The following is an 18,687-nucleotide window of genomic DNA, read 5'->3' on the forward strand; positions in this document are numbered from 1 at the left end:
AATTGAAACGTTTCAGCTGTGGATTTTCGACAGGAATATGGCAAGCATGATTCCCACGTGAATGTTGTACTGAAACTTTACGATCCTCTTCGGTGAAAATATCAACGTGAAATGTACGAGAAAGGAACAGTGCACGAAGAATCAGTTTTTAATTTCTCTGGCAATACATTATTCACTATGTAGACTATTTATACTTTTGAACGACTATTTCCTTCTTGCATTATTCATTTCTTTTCCATTTTATTTTCAGATCAAGATTATATTACCAGACTGAAATTAAGGGGCCAAATGTTTAAATAGAATATTAGTCTGTATTAATGCAACGAGCAAGTTTTAATAAAAATAAATTTTTATTTCCATCTTGATGCAATTTACCTTTACTTTTTCGAACGATTGTTTAATTTTTCGTGGGGATTAACGAGTACCGAAGAGTATTATTATTTTTTCATAATGTCGTTTCGATTCGAGTAATTAAGGACGTCGATTTGTTTTTTGGGGAACTATACGTACTTATTTTCCTTGCACGCGGTAATTGACGTTCAATGTGGAGTACTGACGTCTAGAGTGTGCTATAGTACGACCTTGAAATGATCTTGAACTCGATTCGTTATTCGATTTTAAATTTCTAGAAAGGAAACCTGTCCCAAGAAGTTCGTACAAGTTAGTTCACTGTTTGATTTTAAATTTCTAACTTCCGTAAACTTCTCGGGGTCGGTTTTTCCTTAAAAGCTTTTTATTATCAATGTTGCCAATTTCACGGAACTTTTTAATTAAACAGAAGCACACGGAGAATGGAAAATCGTGGTTAAGAAATTGCTCCCCCTACAACTGGATTGCTTCTCACGAACGTTGCTGACTTCCTCTATAAATGAAAATCATATTGAGCTGATTTTCCTCCGAAGAAAGTGTTCCCTTTGAAACGTTTATGGAAAAATTTGTTCATCGACCCTTTAATTGACAACAGTAGCTTGTCGTTAGTTCTTCGAGTAATGGACTAGCTTGGACAGCCAATGACAAGCAAGTTTTCCAAATAGTGTGCTCATAAATGATATTGTATTCTGATATGCAAAAGCTCACGAAAGTATTTAAACGATCACATGTATCTAATTAAAATTGACGCAAACCGTAGGAGTATAATAAATATTTTAGAATTGTCGTATATATCGTGTATGAAGAATATGTAAGAATAATATGTATAAATGATATTTAAATCAAGTAACACGTCTGAGTTAGAAAGATTTTATTAGATATATCGTAATTTACAAAAGTATTCAAGCTGTACATTTAACATTAATTTATACAAACCAAGAAAAATACTCAATGTATTGGGAAAATGTTGTAAACCGAACGTCGATACGTATTATGTTTCATACGAGGTTTTATTTTATAAGATATTTGTAAATTTGATAGAAACATATTGATTATATAATACGAAGAAATAAATAAAGTATAATCGCTTCCTAGAATTATTTTCAATTAAACGAGTTTTATTAAACCAGAGGTAAACGAAAATAATTTAAAGAAATACAATTTAGTAAATACGATGGATGAATAATCAATATCAGATAAATTAAAATCATTTCTATTTATTTATTTAACGTCCATATCGTGCGAATGTAAGGGTACAGATGTATGCTATCAAAACGAATAAAATAAGAAGTAAATAAATGCGTAAACAGCAAGATGAATCTAAAATGTTGTTAATAAAACATAACCTCAATTTCTCGCGTCGTAAAATAAATATGTGCTTTGACTCTGTGACTGACCCTGTTTCTTTTACTGTTATCATTAACAAATTTAATTTTTAGCAGTGCTTTTCTGTGTTAATTGCACGACACTCGAAGAAAAGTTCATAATACAGTGAAATGTATTTCGGTATGTCTCGTTATTATTGCATTGGACATACTTGGATCGGTCTTCTAGTTTTATTCAATAGATGATATATTATTTGTTAACTTCAGGCTCGTATCTGTGTATACGTACGACCTAATAGTTGATGTTTACCGTATGCAAATTTGACATTTCTTAAACAAACAAAAAGAGAGAAAACACGATATTCAATCCAATAATTGTTCCAAAATAGACTCAACTTTCCAGCAAAATTTAATTTATCAAAGATTTCCCGTATAACCTCCTCGAAATTGAAACGTTACATTTTATTTATCGTATTGAATTTCCATAAATACAAGCAATAGAATTTCTACATATTTTCTCATCTATCGGCTTGTTTTCAACTAACGTAAATATGTTTCAGTTCGATTAAACTTTCGTTTAGCGCTGTACCTTCTAAATTTTCAACCATTTTTGGAACAGTGGGTTTGTTAAACACATTTTCACGTATCACGAATTTGTTTAATTTTAACACGGGCATTTCCCTCTTTGCGAAAATAAAATACCTTCAAGTAATACACGTACAGTAGACTCTCGTGCAACGCGAGTAAAAATTCGCGTTATGGAAATCATACTGTACGGGAATTTTTTTTCCTTAAAAGTAACTTTCTTACAAACTTAATTTACAAAATACTGTTGCGTTATATATACATACGTACTCAACGTGTAAACTTTCTTGGATCGCAAATACAAGATACCGATACGTTGCTGATTTCTTATACGTTTCTTCAATACTGATACTCATACCGAAATGTTAAGAATGACTGCATCGAGAAACAAAACTATGAAACATAAGAAGGCGGTAACGCTGAAGAAAACGATCTAAAATTCAACTAGACTAGATTTCATTCATGAATAGTACAATTTCCGTGTTTTATTATTCAATGTACAGAGAAAATCACGTTACGTGAAAACAATAGTCGCGATACCATCGTCGCGTTGTACGAGAGTCCACAGTACCCGTCCACAGTTTATTTGTCGATCGTTTTACAAATTAACGAATCTTGGTCCCTTCAACGTGCCTTTGAGATCCATCGATGGACATTACCAACCGTTTACCAATGGCGAAAAATGATTAAAAGACGTTCCCCACGTTGAACGAACATTTGGGAAGTGTATGCGCACGTGTCGGTGAATCGACGCCAATTGCACAATTGAAATTTAATTTCAATGGATTCAAAGTGTCCCGGGACGCGAAAGGTTCATTCGATTGATTTCGTGCCGTTCGAATAACACGGAACGAATCGCGAAAAAAAGAAAGAAAGAAAGAAAGAGAAAAAGAAAAAAAGAAAAATCAAGTAACAGCTGATAAAGGACCCGTCGTAACAGCGGTATCAATTCCTCTTAATAACCTGTCCGGTGAATTGCTACCGATGACAATGAGAGAAATCGTTGCGAGTGGTTATTAACGCGTCGATTATTGTAAAATTTTTACGCGCTCGAGACGGTCCTTCCGATCAATACCTTGGAAATTAACCGGTGTACCCGTGTTACCGCGAACGTAACTAGTTTAATTATACTAAACCTGCTAATGAAAAGGACTGCCACCCCGTTTCTCGTTTTTCCATTCGAGCTTAGCTTCCGGATATGGAAGCTCGGGCCGAGGCGGCGAAACGAATAAGAAAAAGAAGGGGATCGGAAGGACGGGCCGAGGAGAAGACAGGATAACCGCATTGCACCACGCCTGCCAACCACATCGATCAACAAATCACCTTCTATAAGCGGAGAGACCTCCGGGGGAGAAGGTCTTTCCCTCGGTGAATCTCGGCTCGTACGTCCCGCGGCCCTGTGTTCCTTACGTTCACGGAGATACCACCTAATTACACTCTGTTACGTCTTTGTTCGCCTCGACGAGTATCTTAGAGTATGGTTTTCTTTGATGCGTGGTTTGCATTCCGATACTTCGATCCCTGTCACCGCATCGAACCATTCGGAGCTGATCTCACGGTACCGGTGCAAACCGTTGAGAATGTTCTCACTGATCGTTCGTTTGTACTCGGGTCTAGTTTACGAGTACTTCGAGTACTGGAACACAGAAACGACCCCAAAAATTTTAAGCGAATATTAGGGAATTTTTAAGCAACGTGGCAATATCGTCGCTTGTTGAAGTTTACTGTGAGTCTTTTTTCATTTTATGCATTTAACGTAAGTTTCTTTTCGATTCGAGAAAGGTACGTAACGGGGAATTTTACTCGAAATATTTACCTAAGATTAAGTTGCGTCTTTTTCGACTTTGTGCATTTAACGTAACTTTCTTTAGGAAGTAAGAAAGTAACGGGAAATTTTATTCGAAATATTTACCTAAGATTAAGTTACACACTGTCTTTTCCGACTTTGTACATTTAACGTAACTTTCTTTAGGACGTAAGAAAGTAACGGGAAATTTTATTCGAAATATTTACCTAAGATTAAGTTACACACTGTCTTTTCCGACTTTGTACATTTAACGTAACTTTCTTTAGGAACTAAGAAAGGTACGGTGAAATAACGGGGAATTTTATACGAAATATTTACCAAAGATTAAGTTATACAATGTCAGGTATTAACACCTAACTCGAACCTGAAGTGGTCCCCAACTAAATTTCTGCTACCCTAAGGTTTCGTCATTTTTCGTTCTTGTTCGTCCCCTGAAGAGATCAAGTCGAACTTGGGAAGATCGAAGAAAGAAAAGCAGAAAACATACTTGAAAATTCGGAGCAACGAATTTTGTAGAATCCGAGACATTTAAATAAAATCGTCGATTGATCTTCGAATCTACTGTTTCTCAATTTTTGCCTTATATCTACAAAAGTAGAGTACAAGGACAGATTTGTATACTTCCTTGACGATCGGGTTTGGTTTGATCGTTGTGATCTGTGTTTTCAATCGTCGCAGGGATCCCATTTGTGAATAAAAATTTTACACGGGAACGGGGGGTAACGAAACCTTGGTAGTTGAATTTTCAATACACTTACGGCAACTGCCAGTCGATTTGCGTGGGATCCATTTGTCGATCTTTTTAACTTCTTCGTGTTCGCTCAAGTGACGGCTAATACTCGGACGATCGATCCAAAGTTTCGCCAGCAATCTCTCCGGTCGATTTCCAGTCAGCTTCTATGACAGTTTTTCGAACTTCATTCTCGAGGCCTCGTAAGCTGATTGTGTCGTAGCTCCCTCGGAAGGTTAGAATCTCTCGATCGGAATCTCACACGTTTCCGGTGAATGGTACATGCAGAAGCGGTAAATTCCTCGAACGCTATATTTATCTTTCCAGCGAGATCGTTTCCAGTAAGTTACCTTTGAGTATCGACTTGTTCCGTTCAAAAAAGTCTCGCTAAAACAGGACGAATTCGTTAGCCGATAATCCAGAAATTACTTTACAATTTCAAAATGAATAAACGTTGGAAGTCAACCGGTATGACCATTCTATGTACGAAATTTCTACGAATACATCGATTGGGTACAAAACACGTAACGATATTTTATTCGAAATTTACCAAAAGGAACCAACATCGAAAAATTTCATCACTGTTTCGAGATATAGTTAAAATAAATTTTCTGTGTATTATCGAACAGATGTGTAGAGTAAATTAAAAAATCTAGGACAAGTGTACAGTCCTTAGCTCGTATATAGTGTAATAAATAGTATTATAGACAATTTTTTAACAAGATCTTAAGAAATTACAACTTCGTTCGGACGGACGCGTCGCTGTGCAAGAATAATCGCAAGTCGGAAAAATAGCACTCGTGTGCTCCGTGCGGTCTAAATTATTAACAACTTTCGTCCCGATGAAACTCGGATTTCCAGTTCATTTTATTCCATTCGATACTAACCAGGTTCTCGTGCCGCCGGTCCCTCTCCCGCCCAGAAAATACAGCTTCCGCGCGCAGCGGGAAATTATTAATCAGCGCATCTTCGTCCTCGCGAAGAAAAAAAAAAAAAAGAAGAAATACACAAACTCGTATCGAAAGGTTGACATCAGGACAGAATACATCATTGAGCTATCGCAGGTTAAATGTACTCCATTTACGTTGTAACAAAGACCTCTTTGTGCGACTGTCAGTCAACATCGTAATTCTCGAGAAGAAAAAAAGAAATACACAAAATTGTATCGAAAGGCTGACATTAGAACGGAATACATCATTGAGCTATCACAGGTTAAATGTATTCAATTTACGTTGTAACAAAGACCTCTTAGCGTGATTGTGAGTCCACATCGTCATCCTGGAGAAGAATCTAAAATTCGTGAAATCACGCGGCGTGAAAGTGGATATTATTTTAACGGGAGAATAATGTCGGTCGGAAATTCATTAAAATCGGGGTTACGGTTCAATTACTGGTAGCGAGAGCGAAAGGGTAAATAAGAGAGAGAAAGAGAGTACAGAAAAAAAAAAAAAAGAAAGAGTAACGGAACATAAAGCGGACCGGGGCAAAAATCGATAGGGCATCCGCCATTGTGTTGTAGGTATAGCTGGAGATTTTTCTTTTTTTTTCCGTTGTCTACTACGAAACGTACAAATCAAGCGGAAGGATGTTATCAAAACTTCCGTCTGTCTGACAAATTGAATTACTACGGAAGCCTGAGCGTACGAAGGCACACGGCTGAAAACAACGACGAGGGGAAAAAATAACCATCAGACGCTGGGACGGTTTCACGTGCGACAGAGTCGTTGTAAATTCGTCCCGGCGATACGAAAATCCGTCATTTCGCGTACTGGGGGGACAGTGGTGGTCGTAGGGGGACATTATACGCAGATTTTCGTCGATCGTCGAGTCCTTGGGTGGAAAACGTTGACTCCTCGAGGGAATATTTATCGGCGGTCGGCGTCTTCCTCCTCGTCGTCGTCGTCGTCTGCGCGGCCGATGACGATGTTCTCCTTGAAATCGATATGAATTTATGATGTTTTTCTATTGCGCAGACTTGGCAGACCTTTCTTAGAACGGCACACCGCGGAAACATTACGCGGTAATTTATCGTGCGTCCTCCTCCACTTCTGCTTTACAACTGTGAAGTGAAACGGTGGCGATGGTGGTGACGGTGATGGTGATGGTGGTGGTGGTGGTGGTGGTCTTGTGCGAGAAATCGCGAACGCCGGTAAATTCGCAACCGTCGAATTTAATAACCCGCGAAGTGGACTATCCCGCGCAATCCCATCGCTAAGAGATTCGAAGAAAATTATGCACCGAACCAGAAGCGGGAAAATGAAAACGTTGGAGGACTTGCCGCGATCGAACACCGGCAGGATCTTGTACGATGAACGAGCGTGTCGCTAGGTTAGGCTACTGTGACGATGTTATCGGGTGAATCGTGAGGGGAGGGTTCGGTGAACGAGGAATATTATTCGAAATCACGAAACGCGGATTATTAATGCGATGTGGAGCCAAAGGAAACTAAATGTGGAGGTTTCAGGGGAGATTCGAGCTCGAGATCGAACCAAAGTCGAAGATCATGGTCTATGTTAGGTTCAAATGGACTTGAGAGTGTAAGGTCGAGATTCGAGTACAATAGTCGATGTTCAAGTTTACGTGCAAGTTCAAGAGCAAGTTCAAATTAAGTCTGTTTCGATTGAAGTTGAAGTATAAATCATAAATCAAATCGATAATCAAGTTTAAGTTGATTCAAAAGTATAAGTTACAAAAAAATATGCAGTACAAGGGATGAGTAGGAATGAAATATTTGACAAGAAAAGTTCGGTATAAAAGATTAAACTGATTTTTACATGAAATTTTGAATAGTTCAACTAGAAAATTTACCACACTATTTTTCCTACATACAATTAATCAAGTATGTGAATCCTACATACAGTATATTAACTATTAATAAAATTTAAATTGGATAAGCGAGGTGACTATCGTGCAACTCCCTTGTCAAATATGACGAAAGGGATATCAATAATCTCTCGATGATATAATTGATGTAACGGATACGTAATAATTTTGAACGAAACGGACAAAAGGTGTGTAAATTTATAAGGAAATTCATGAACGTTAAAACCACTTTAATTCATTCAATTTTAGAATCCAGGGTTTTGATATCTCAGTGTTTAAATCAAGAGCTCTGAAGCCGGAGTTCATGAAGGGTCCCCTTGGGAGCCCGTGACATAATTACCTGCGATATAGGTGTATGTGAAGGTAATCAATTTTCAGTGGAATAAATTGAGTGTAATATTGCCTCTGAAGTTATATACGGCCACTTTTTATTTAAAGAGGTGGTACTATGCAGGCAGTTTGCAACAATTTATGATCTTTACTTCAAGAGATTTTCAAAAGAAACCTGCAAAAATAGTCCGAGTTGAACGACTCCATTTCGAAAACAAGAAGTTACAAACGTCCTTTGCAATGTTATTAAACGATACAAAATTTCATATTTTACTTTATTAATAAGTAAACTTGCGCATACTTTGTAAAATAACTTTAGTTTACATTTTACGAAAAAATAAAAGGTGCGATTGTAATAAGACACTAATTTGTGCCTTTAAAAATACAAAGGTAACATCGAATATTAAGGGAGGAATGATTCAATTAGCGATTAACGCGTCCTCCGATTATAATTTATTACGATGGTATACGATGGACTATAACCGATGAATTGTGCTATCTATAATGTGTATACTGTTGTATTCAGCCGGATGAAATGTAAAACGGAGTATTTACTTGCGTTAACAACAACGTTTACTTCGCTACATACGGAATGGTACGAATTTACTTTCAAGCACCCATGTTTACAAGCATTTATTTGCCTGTAAACACGGTTATACACAGGAATTGGTAGTTTTAGCTCAATGCCTATTAGTTCTCATATTCTAGTTCAAAATTAATTTCCAGTACAAGTTAAACACGTACATTAATGCATAAGTCGTGTAATACCTCCTAAATAGAGAGTTACATTACAGTGATGCAAATCAAGTAAATTTTACCATTGAAACGTAAACCTTGCGAATCACTTGGCAGAATAATATTCTCGACACTGGTTAAGAATATTAACTAGTCCACTGATAGAATCGAGTACGTTCCAAGTAATATCGAAACCTGACACTTTGACTACAACTAAAAATAATCGAACTGTCGTATTAACTATCATACCCTATCTTTGTCACTCGTTACTTACAAGAACGATACAAATTTGTGATCGAAATATTCCTAAGGAAATAAACTATGCTTGTTGAAGCTAGACCTTGCGAATCACTTAATAGAATAGTATTCTCGACATTAGTTAATTAACTACTCCATATAAAATAAAAACTAGTCCATTGATAGAATCGAGTACGTTTTAAGTAACATCGAAACCTGACACTTTAATTGTACCTAAAAATAATCGAACTGTCGTATTAACTATCGTACCTTATCTTTGTCACTCGTTACTTACAAGAACGATACAAATTTGTGATCGAAACACTCCTAAGGAAATAAACAATGCTCGTTGAAGCTACTCACTTGATTAATGTATCCTCGAGTACGACGACTAGACGTTGTTTGCTCAGCAACAAAAACTCGACAGTCCAACGTCGCTCCGTCATCTTCCCAAACTCTTGCATACCCTGTACAATGGTCATCCGACACTGGAGTCTAGCAGCTGCAAATTGTCAGCTAGCACTCGCCTAGGAGAATGCCCGTCAAGAATGTATTCAGGAAGCTCTGTACTCAACCGTATACCTTTACAAAGCGAAACGGAATCCGATTAGGCGACTTCCAAACATCCTTGATACACATTGACCCTAACGAACACGATCCATAGAGGACCAGCCACCAACCGAGACGATTTTCTTTCCATCTAGGCGATGGCTGACAATTTTCACGGTAGACGATCCCGAATCCTGGCGAACGTTTCCACGGTGAAAGCATTTACACCGCGCGATTCAATTAGAAGCGTGTCACCGAACGGCGAGCAGATTTCTCAGAGTGTTAGGTACAGATGAATGACATCGTCGTACGTATGTAGATACGAAGACATCGGGTCTCTACCCCGGCAGCAGTGTCTGGGTCCGTGTTTAAACAGAAGAACGCCATCAAACATTCGACTTGAGATGCACGAGAGCATTTCGCGTAACCAAACATACGTACCCAGACACGTTGAATATATAGAGTAGAAGCTGGAGGGGGGAGGGGGGGTTAGGGGGACGTAGGGAGGGAGGGAGGGAGGGTTCCTATGGAGTTACCGGTGCGGTCAGAACGAGACAGACAGACGAACAAAGGGACGAAGGGAGAAAGAAAGGGAGAGGCCGGAACGACGACAAATTCTGCCAAACACATGAGAGATACTTGAGCTGGCCGCTTGCCAAAGCACCCGGAGCTATTCGTTCGTGCATGTTCGCGCGAACTCGCGAAGACGCAAACTTCTCTTCGTATGCTCTAGCGCCAACGACCCACGGCCAGTTATTCTCCGTTCTCGCGAGGAACTGGCTGGTCTTAGCGACGAGGATCTATCTCAGAGCTGGATGAAACCCTTCCGCTCGAGACACTTTAAACGCCTGGAAGACTCAACCGGCCGATAAGAGATTTCGTTGCCCTTAATTTTTAACACTTGATTGGAATACCATCGATTCCTCGTTGCTAAGTTACCACGGATAAACTTGACGACAGCTGACGTCCGTTTCACTCTTTGCACTACTTTTTGTTTCTTTTTTTTTTTACATGTAAACGACTTTTTGATTAATTTAGCAGAAATTCGTTTAAATCTTTGCACTACTTAATTTTGTTTCTTTTTTTTGTGTAAACAATTCTTTGATTAATTTGGCAAATGTCTGTTTCATTCTTTGCGCTCCTGGTTTTTTTTTTACATGTAAACGACTCTTTGATTAATTTAGCAGACATTCGTTTAACTATTTGCACTCCTTTTTGTATTTTTATTACATGTAAACAGCTCTTTGATTAATTCAGCAGACAACTCTTTGCACTCCTTTTTGTTTTTTATTTTACATGTAAACAACTCTTTGATTAATTTAGCCGACATCCGTTTAAATCTTTGTACTACTTAATTTTGTTTCTCTTTTTTGTGTAAACAATTTGTGGCGGCACTACCCACGCTTGCCACCAGAGGGAAACTCACCACCAACCGTTTCCCGCAAGTTCCCGTACCTGCTCCGATCGGTATATATACGACCTCTTACCGATCTTCCAATGTCCCGGCGTATAAGGCAGGGCCTGCTAGGATGCCTTACTGACGAGTCCACTAGCAGGCCCGGGATGAAACGCTTATCCCCACTCCTTTTCCTATTTCCGTTCTCTCCTACCTTAAACATCTTATTAGCGCCGCCAAAGTGGTGACCCCGTCTAAGAACAACGCAACCTTCTGGACAACAGCACAGCAGCAGTACAGGTGCAGCACAAGACGATGGAAGGAACGCAACGTAAAGGCCGATTTTTCGTAAATCCCCCTCTCCGAGGGTTGACTCCTCGACCTGCCAGCGACGACACGAACGCTATACTCCCGGCTAACCATCAGGATCAACCCCAGGAGGACAGCAGGCAGCTTGTCGACATTATTCACCGACCACACCGATGCGTTTCATAAATACTGGTACGCGCACGCATCAACGTCGGACAACAAGCGAAAACGCGGCTTGAGCAAACGATGCTCGCCACGCGTATTCCGCAATCGACAGCAGCTGGGCCTTACTACGAAAAAGAAGCATTCTTCTCTTCCACCGCTCTGGACAACCTCCTCCTGTGCCTGTTGTGCCACCGACCAACGGAACAAATACCTACGCCACTGGGACATCAGGACGGAACTTCAAAGTATCGTTTACCACTGGCAAGGGGGTTATGTGGCGGCACTACCCACGCTTGCCACCAGAGGGAAACTCACCACCAACCGTTTCCCGCAAGTTCCCGTACCTGCTCCGATCGGTATATATACGACCTCTTACCGATCTTCCAATGTCCCGGCGTATAAGGCAGGGCCTGCTAGGATGCCTTACTGACGAGTCCACTAGCAGGCCCGGGATGAAACGCTTATCCCCACTCCTTTTCCTATTTCCGTTCTCTCCTACCTTAAACATCTTATTAGCGCCGCCAAAAATTCTTTGATTAATTTGGCAAATGTCTGTTTAATTCTTTGCACTCCTTTTTGTATTTTTTTTTGTTTACATGTAAACAACTCTGATTAATTTACAAAATAGATAAAATGTCTCACAATGAAATGTTGTATTGCAGTAATGCAGAGTGTGTAAAAAGCACGTTTGTAGTATCGTAATTTTAGCATATCATAAGTTTAAAAGAACACATCTCATTCGATGGAAAATTTTGAAAAATTTCGAGTCGAAATAACTGGACGAATTCGAAGTATTTCTTAAGAATGTTTCATCTCGTGGAACCTTTGCAATCTCACTTCGGGGAATCTGAGTAATTTTAGTTTCTTAACCTGGTTATTTACGAAATTTAAGATATTCGATAATCAAGAACCAGATTAAAATTAACCGATACAGAAACTTCGATTTATGGACGATTAATATAGATTATGCGGACTAGATATCTATATTTTGAAAATGATGTTCATCTAATAGACTTATACGACAATGATGGTTTACCCACGATGCAACGCAAAATAAATGTTGCACGAATTTCTAAATAAAATCATTACCTAAAAGTTTCGCACTATCGACATTCGATAGAGCAACGAACAATTCCATTAGTTTAAATGCATGTCTGATGAACATACTGACCTCTCACTGCTCAGACGCAACAATGATTAAACATTCGAGAAACCATTGTAGATATATTTATAAGAAGGAAATCTTTGAAAGCTTCTCAGAAAGTAGCGAGTTTCTTTTTTTTCTTCTTTTTAATTCATTTCCTCCAGCTCGTTCATTTTATTCCTCTCGTTTTATTCATCGGCGGCTGATTGCAGAGTTCCCAGCTTACAGAAATCAAGCGAACGTCGACCCCATTATTTCTGCTCGGGACAAACGATTCGAGACCGTGTAAAAAATGATCAGAGATATACCAAACGCTACGTAAATAGAACAAGATAACAAGTAGAGTAAAAGTAATCGTTTGCCCCATCTGCCACGTCAGTACGTTCCGTCATCGTAAAGATGGCCGACCGTAGTCGCGATCTTCACCGCAGTTAGGATTTCGTCCTAAATATACTTGCTGTAACGGAGATATCGCGTTCAGCACCAATAAACGTCTCGGTTTGCGATACCGGAATACCTTCGTCGCTATTTTTAAGATTAACAATTTCGACGACGTCCAACTACCATGACACTACCACTCATGTTTACCCGAAATTCTAATTAGAACTTGGGAAACTTAGAGCTACTCCTTGCCCCTGGACTTGCGTACCATGGATCTTAGTTAGATCGTCCAAGTACCTATTAAACAAGAGGCAACAAACAGCAAAATACATATGAAAAATAATGCAGTAAATCCTGTACTGCAATTATTATTAATTTAAAACCAACCCAGATGCAAAAATTGGACCTTCTTCACGGTTGAAGAATCGATCAGCCCAAGCTTCGGTTCAATATATATTATACATTTCTTTGTCAAAAAATCCCTCACTGATCGTGTTACACAAATCGAGTGTTTTTAATTAAATTGTAAAAAACGATACGAACCACTCGCCGAAAGATCGTACTCCCTGTCGACACTCCTGTCACGTTTAGGTAGACCGTATCACGATGTAAAACCGGTAACTGAGAATAAGTGGTGTGTAAGCAGACGCGACTAGCCAGGCTAGTATGGTTGTTTTTTCCATGTTGCTGTGATGCAACCAACGAGAGCGAGCGTCGCCCGGGGCGTATTCGCGGCGCGCGGTTTGTACTTAAAGCAGGCATGGGCAATAATTTGCTCTATGGAGCAAATTCCAGTCCGCCCGGAGCAGATAGCTTCGTCGAGCTCGATCCCCACCGCTGTGAAGCAACGGTCCCGTGCGATGGGATGCTTTATGAACGCGGTCTGCTTCCCTACCGCCGCAGTCATCCCTACCCGTCATCTCTTTCAGTGACGTCACTTGCTCCGCATGACGCCGCGAGCGCTGCTTCCGAAACACCAAGTGCGCCCATACACGACTTAAGGGAGTACCCTACTGTTCAGAGCTGGAAAGCAAACCGAGTGGGGTGCTACAAGGGCAAAAAGAGTTCCACTCTCGGTCCACAGTCGAAATTACGTGTCGGTGAAACTTCAGGACCCGTATCGGACCCGCATTCCTTACCCTCTTTTCATCTCTCGATCGTACCCACTTCTACCAGTTCAAACAAATCGATTATTTTTCCACTTACTCGTTCAATTTGTAAAGTTTCGCTCGTCTTCGATCTCTGTGACGGAGATCCTCGGGTCAGGAACGACCCGCACGTACGGAACTCGTGATTTTTAACTTTGTACTCGTATGGGAGAGTCAAGGGAACGCGGAAGCGTTCGAACGATTACGATGACGTTAATTGCAGAGGAATGCACCGGAGTTGCATATATGCACCGTACGAAGATTTTGTAGAAATTTACTACTCAAGTTGTAGTACACTCTTTGCTTTGTTTTCTGAGATTCATTGCGGAGTGACGAATGTACATTTTTTTTTATCATATGTAAAACGATAGTTTGAATAGTTAAAAATGATCGAAGAGGGCAACATTGAAAAATTTGTATTAACGACAAGGGTAGTCTGTATGCAACTGTCGGTACATTGGGCTAATTTTTAAACGCGCATTTCTCGAATCCACTTTTTGAAGCTTATTTGCACGTTAATTACGCCAATTTCCAACATTTGTTCACGAAATTTGACGTACATACAGCCAATAAGATTACCTTCGACCTGTCCAGCTACGATTTTCCATTTCTGGTTTTTCACATTTTTATGCTCCAATGAGGGAGAAAATTTTCTGCGAAATGTCACTTTTCCTTTGATATGGCGTAATTTTGTTAATTGTTGAAAATTTAAAAATCATTCTCAACCAATCGAAGCTAATACGATAACGTTTAATAGAATTTTGATTTCTGTTTCGAGTTTTACGAGAACCCGAATCATGCAGCGTGTTCACTCTGTACTTACGAAATTGAACATTAACTGTGTCCGTTTATATGACTTTGACAATTCTTTAAAATTATCTATAATGTATCTCCTTTGTAACACTCGACAAAACACTTTGGCCTATGATTTAAATTTCGATAAATATATATATATATATAAACGATAAATATAGTATATTGGATAAATATATATAAACGTATGAACGTGGTCATGATTTACCCGTGTTTCCTATGATTTGCCCGATTTTTGTACTACGAGTTTGGCACAATATACTGTAATCGAAGGGGTGTAGAAAATATTGTACAATGCACGCATGAGAAAACTACCGGTAAAGAAAATATTGTATTATACAATGCACACCTGAGAAAAAATCCGCTGCAGAAAATATTGTACAATACATTCCTGAGAAGAATACCGCTGAAGAAAATATACAATGCACACGTGAGAAGAAAACATTGTACAATGCACATCTGAGAAAACTACCGCTGAAAAAAACATTGTACAATGCTTTACACCTGAGAAAACTGTCGCTAAAGAAAATATTGTATAATACAAACTTGAGAAAACTACCCCTGAATAAAATATTGTACAATACACACTTGAAAAGAAAACATTGTACAATGCATACCTTAGAAAACTACCGCTGAAGAAAATATTGTACAATGCACACATGAGAAAACTACCACCGAAGAAAACATTGTACAATACACACCTGAGAAAACTACCGGTAAAGAAAACATTGCACAATGCATACTTTAGAAAACTACCGCTGAAGAAAATATTGTACAATGCACACATGAGAAAATTACCACCGAAGAAAACATTGTACAATGCACACCTGAGAAGACTACCGCTGAATAAAATATTGCACAATACACACATGAGAAAACTACCACCGAAGAAAACATTGTACAATACACACCTGAGAAAACTACCGGTAAAGAAAATATTGTACACTGCTCCACACTTGAGAAACCAACCGGTGTTGTTCAACGCTTGTGTCTCAATAACCGGAGAGCGATCGTTGAGATTACTCGCGAAAAAGTAGCGACACCGATCGCGCCGAAAGGATGAATGGACCGCAACGGCGTTCTCCTCAGTCACCAACGGTAGATGTCTTCCAACGGTGACCGGGTAAATCCGTGCGGAAATCCAGGTGACGAGCACCGGCGTCCGTCATGATTACTCGACGCATCAACAAGCACGGGAGAGGTTGCGCAGCCAAATTGGGTAGATTAGGGAGCGAAAAGTAATTCGTTATCCGTGCGGCCCGGTGTTGTTGCGGGTGGAAGCGAGCCGCGGGCAAAGAAAAATGGGAAGGGGCGAAGTGGAGAAAACGAGCGTACGGCCAGGTACGAGGAGAGAGCCACCGGTGGACGGATGCCTTCGCCATTAGCGCTCGGACAATGTTTTTCCCGTTACTGTGACTCGTATAATGCAACTGGATATATCGTGACCGAAGGAGACGAATAGGGGGTGGTATCAGGGATGAGAAGAGATAGAGCAACAACGAGCCCCGCGGGGAGGGTCTCGGCGAAGTAAACGATCGACCAAGGTACCGAGATGGGATGTCTAATTACGCTCGTTTGCTACCCTTCACCCTGGAAACGGCTGCGCGAGGGCATCCTTTCTTGCGTCAGTTCCCCGTGCCGCGCAAAAAAAAGGCTTTATTTAGTTTAACGAGAAGCAAAATACCTCGGCGAGTTCGCGACTTACAGGTTTGCGGTGCATTTGTGCCGCACAAAGGAGAAACGAGCATTCTGCTCTGGATCTCCTTTTTGTCCCGCGTTTCTTCTCTAAGCTCCGTCTTCAATGCTCGTTATCGAATACTTATCATTCACGGTATTGTTCTACGCATCTTGACTCCGATTTTTGCACGACTGCCGTCCCCTTTTGTTAACCGAGGGCTTTCTAATGAGTGAAAGATCATTTTCCAAGATAATGTCACCGAGACTTTCGTTACTGCCGCAGACTACGTAGAGGAAGAGTGGGGATCTCGTTATCGGGGATATTGCACCACATCTCGGTGCAACCGAGCTTGCGTTACCTTGGAACTGAGAATGAACAATCGTACTGTTCGAGGTTTATTTACGAGCGAGATATTTTCAACGAGATTGCACTCTGGACAGGTGAATTAAAAATTTGTATCTTCGATTACGACGCGAATATTGTCTTCCACGAACGACAATTTGTATTTTAAGGCAAAGATCGTTTGTATTTTCTACGAATAATTTATTTTTTAAGAGACATTGTACGAGCAATAGCTTTCAGATATTATTACACGGCGCGATTACAATTTGCAACGAACTGCTGGTAATTATTTTTCGCATTTATTTGTGTTCGTTCGGTTGTTAAATGATAATTACGTAATTGTTTAACAACGACGGGATCCCTATAATTATCAAATAATGGCACCGAAGTAGCGTAACGTCAATAATTATTCGTGGATTTTCATTGCGATAGAAAATTTTCCAAAGTGCAGCGTATGCACGATACGCGGCACGTAGCGTATGATACATCGTTATTGTTATTAAACGTTTTTATTATGCATATTGTGGAAGTAATGCATGAATATATATGAAGACAAAATACAACCATAATATGTGTATGCGTAAGAGGTGAGGCGCAGCTGAAAATGCTGTTATGAAACTTAACCTCCGAAACGTAACCGTATTTTACGGTACTTGATGTGTGGTATTACAATTTGTGGTAGATAATATAACATACACACCTAAATGCGATGGTATTATTTAAATTTCCCTGCTGAAAGTTGAGTTTAAGATAGTAAAACAAATTACCTTCAACATCACTCCTCCATACGAATATTTTAAACCGAGAATAACGAAATGGTGCTTCGTTCGTTTCCGAAAACAAAATATCAGTCGAAACAGAATACAAAAATGTTATTTCAAACGGTTTTTTTCTTATTTTCATTGCGACTAAAATTTATTTACATCAATCGTTTCGAAAGTCCGAAAGTGAGAAGTGTTTATTTGAAGAGAACGTTGTATTTTTATATTTATCTTTCGATATAGCGATTGCTACAACAGATACAACACTGTCGAAGTGTTTCCATGGATTTCCGTACGTTCGTCCAAACATGAAAGAATAAAAAAACTATTCTTCGGATCCCTTCGGAAACTTAATTTAAAATTAAAAATGTAAAATTTAAAATGACGAAAGAACGCGTACTAATACCAATTAAAGAATAATAAAAATATTGCTCGATAAAAAAAGTATTCGTCAATCGCAAATTTTCGACCATTAAATACACACTCCTCTTCCCGAATACGAAAGAAAAATTGTTCACGTCCCGATTCCGTGTACCTCGAGTATTTACAAGAGAGCTACCCTCCGAAATCGAACAGCTCCTTTCAAATTAATGTAAAATATATATACACACACACACACACACGAGCGAGCGCAGAGTCAACGTCAACATCTCCTGCAACACCTACGAATCCCAGTGGTGTTGTTAACCGATTCCGATGCGAGGTGTCGCGTACGACGTTATACGTGTGAAACGCTCGTTTGGACAGCGCTGCGCGAAGTCACGACGAAAAGCCAAAGGCGATTACGCGAGCGGTGTAGAATTGCCAAGAACCAGTGCGCGAATCCACCATTCAAATTTAATCGTGGAACTCGAATCGCGCGGGATATAAATTTCTAATCCGGAGAAAATGATCGTTGATTTGTATTACGCCGACGAAGTTCAAGAGCGAGGAATCCAAAAGCTCGCGTGGAAGCTTTCTCGAGGCCGAAAAGCTTCGAGGTTCCTAAAGTGTTCGAATTGAGAATTAACGGGGGGAATCGGGTTCATTTCGCCGGCGCGTATCCCGAGCGATGAACGAC

At 39.7% G+C, this 18,687-nt stretch overlaps 1 protein-coding gene and 1 long non-coding RNA gene across 11 annotated transcripts in view; both read right to left on the bottom strand.

The window, feature by feature from the left end:
• Positions 1–18,687, bottom strand: part of Sol1 — a 636,201-nt gene that overhangs the window by 135,610 nt on the left and 481,904 nt on the right. The window lies entirely within an intron of this gene.
• LOC143145877 (uncharacterized) lies at positions 1,549–15,864 on the bottom strand. Of its 8 annotated transcripts, XR_012991796.1 has the most exons (5): positions 13,429–14,042; positions 9,305–9,523; positions 5,704–5,790; positions 4,845–5,203; positions 1,549–3,915 (listed from the first exon to the last, which is right to left on the bottom strand). It is a non-coding gene; the product is annotated as an uncharacterized LOC143145877 (long non-coding RNA). The 8 variants fall into 8 exon arrangements; XR_012991793.1 differs by lacking the exons at positions 5,704–5,790; positions 13,429–14,042 and adding an exon at positions 15,758–15,864; XR_012991791.1 differs by lacking the exon at positions 5,704–5,790.

Source organism: Ptiloglossa arizonensis, chromosome 4 (assembly GCF_051014685.1).
Source record: "Ptiloglossa arizonensis isolate GNS036 chromosome 4, iyPtiAriz1_principal, whole genome shotgun sequence".
NCBI lineage: Eukaryota > Metazoa > Arthropoda > Insecta > Hymenoptera > Colletidae > Ptiloglossa > Ptiloglossa arizonensis.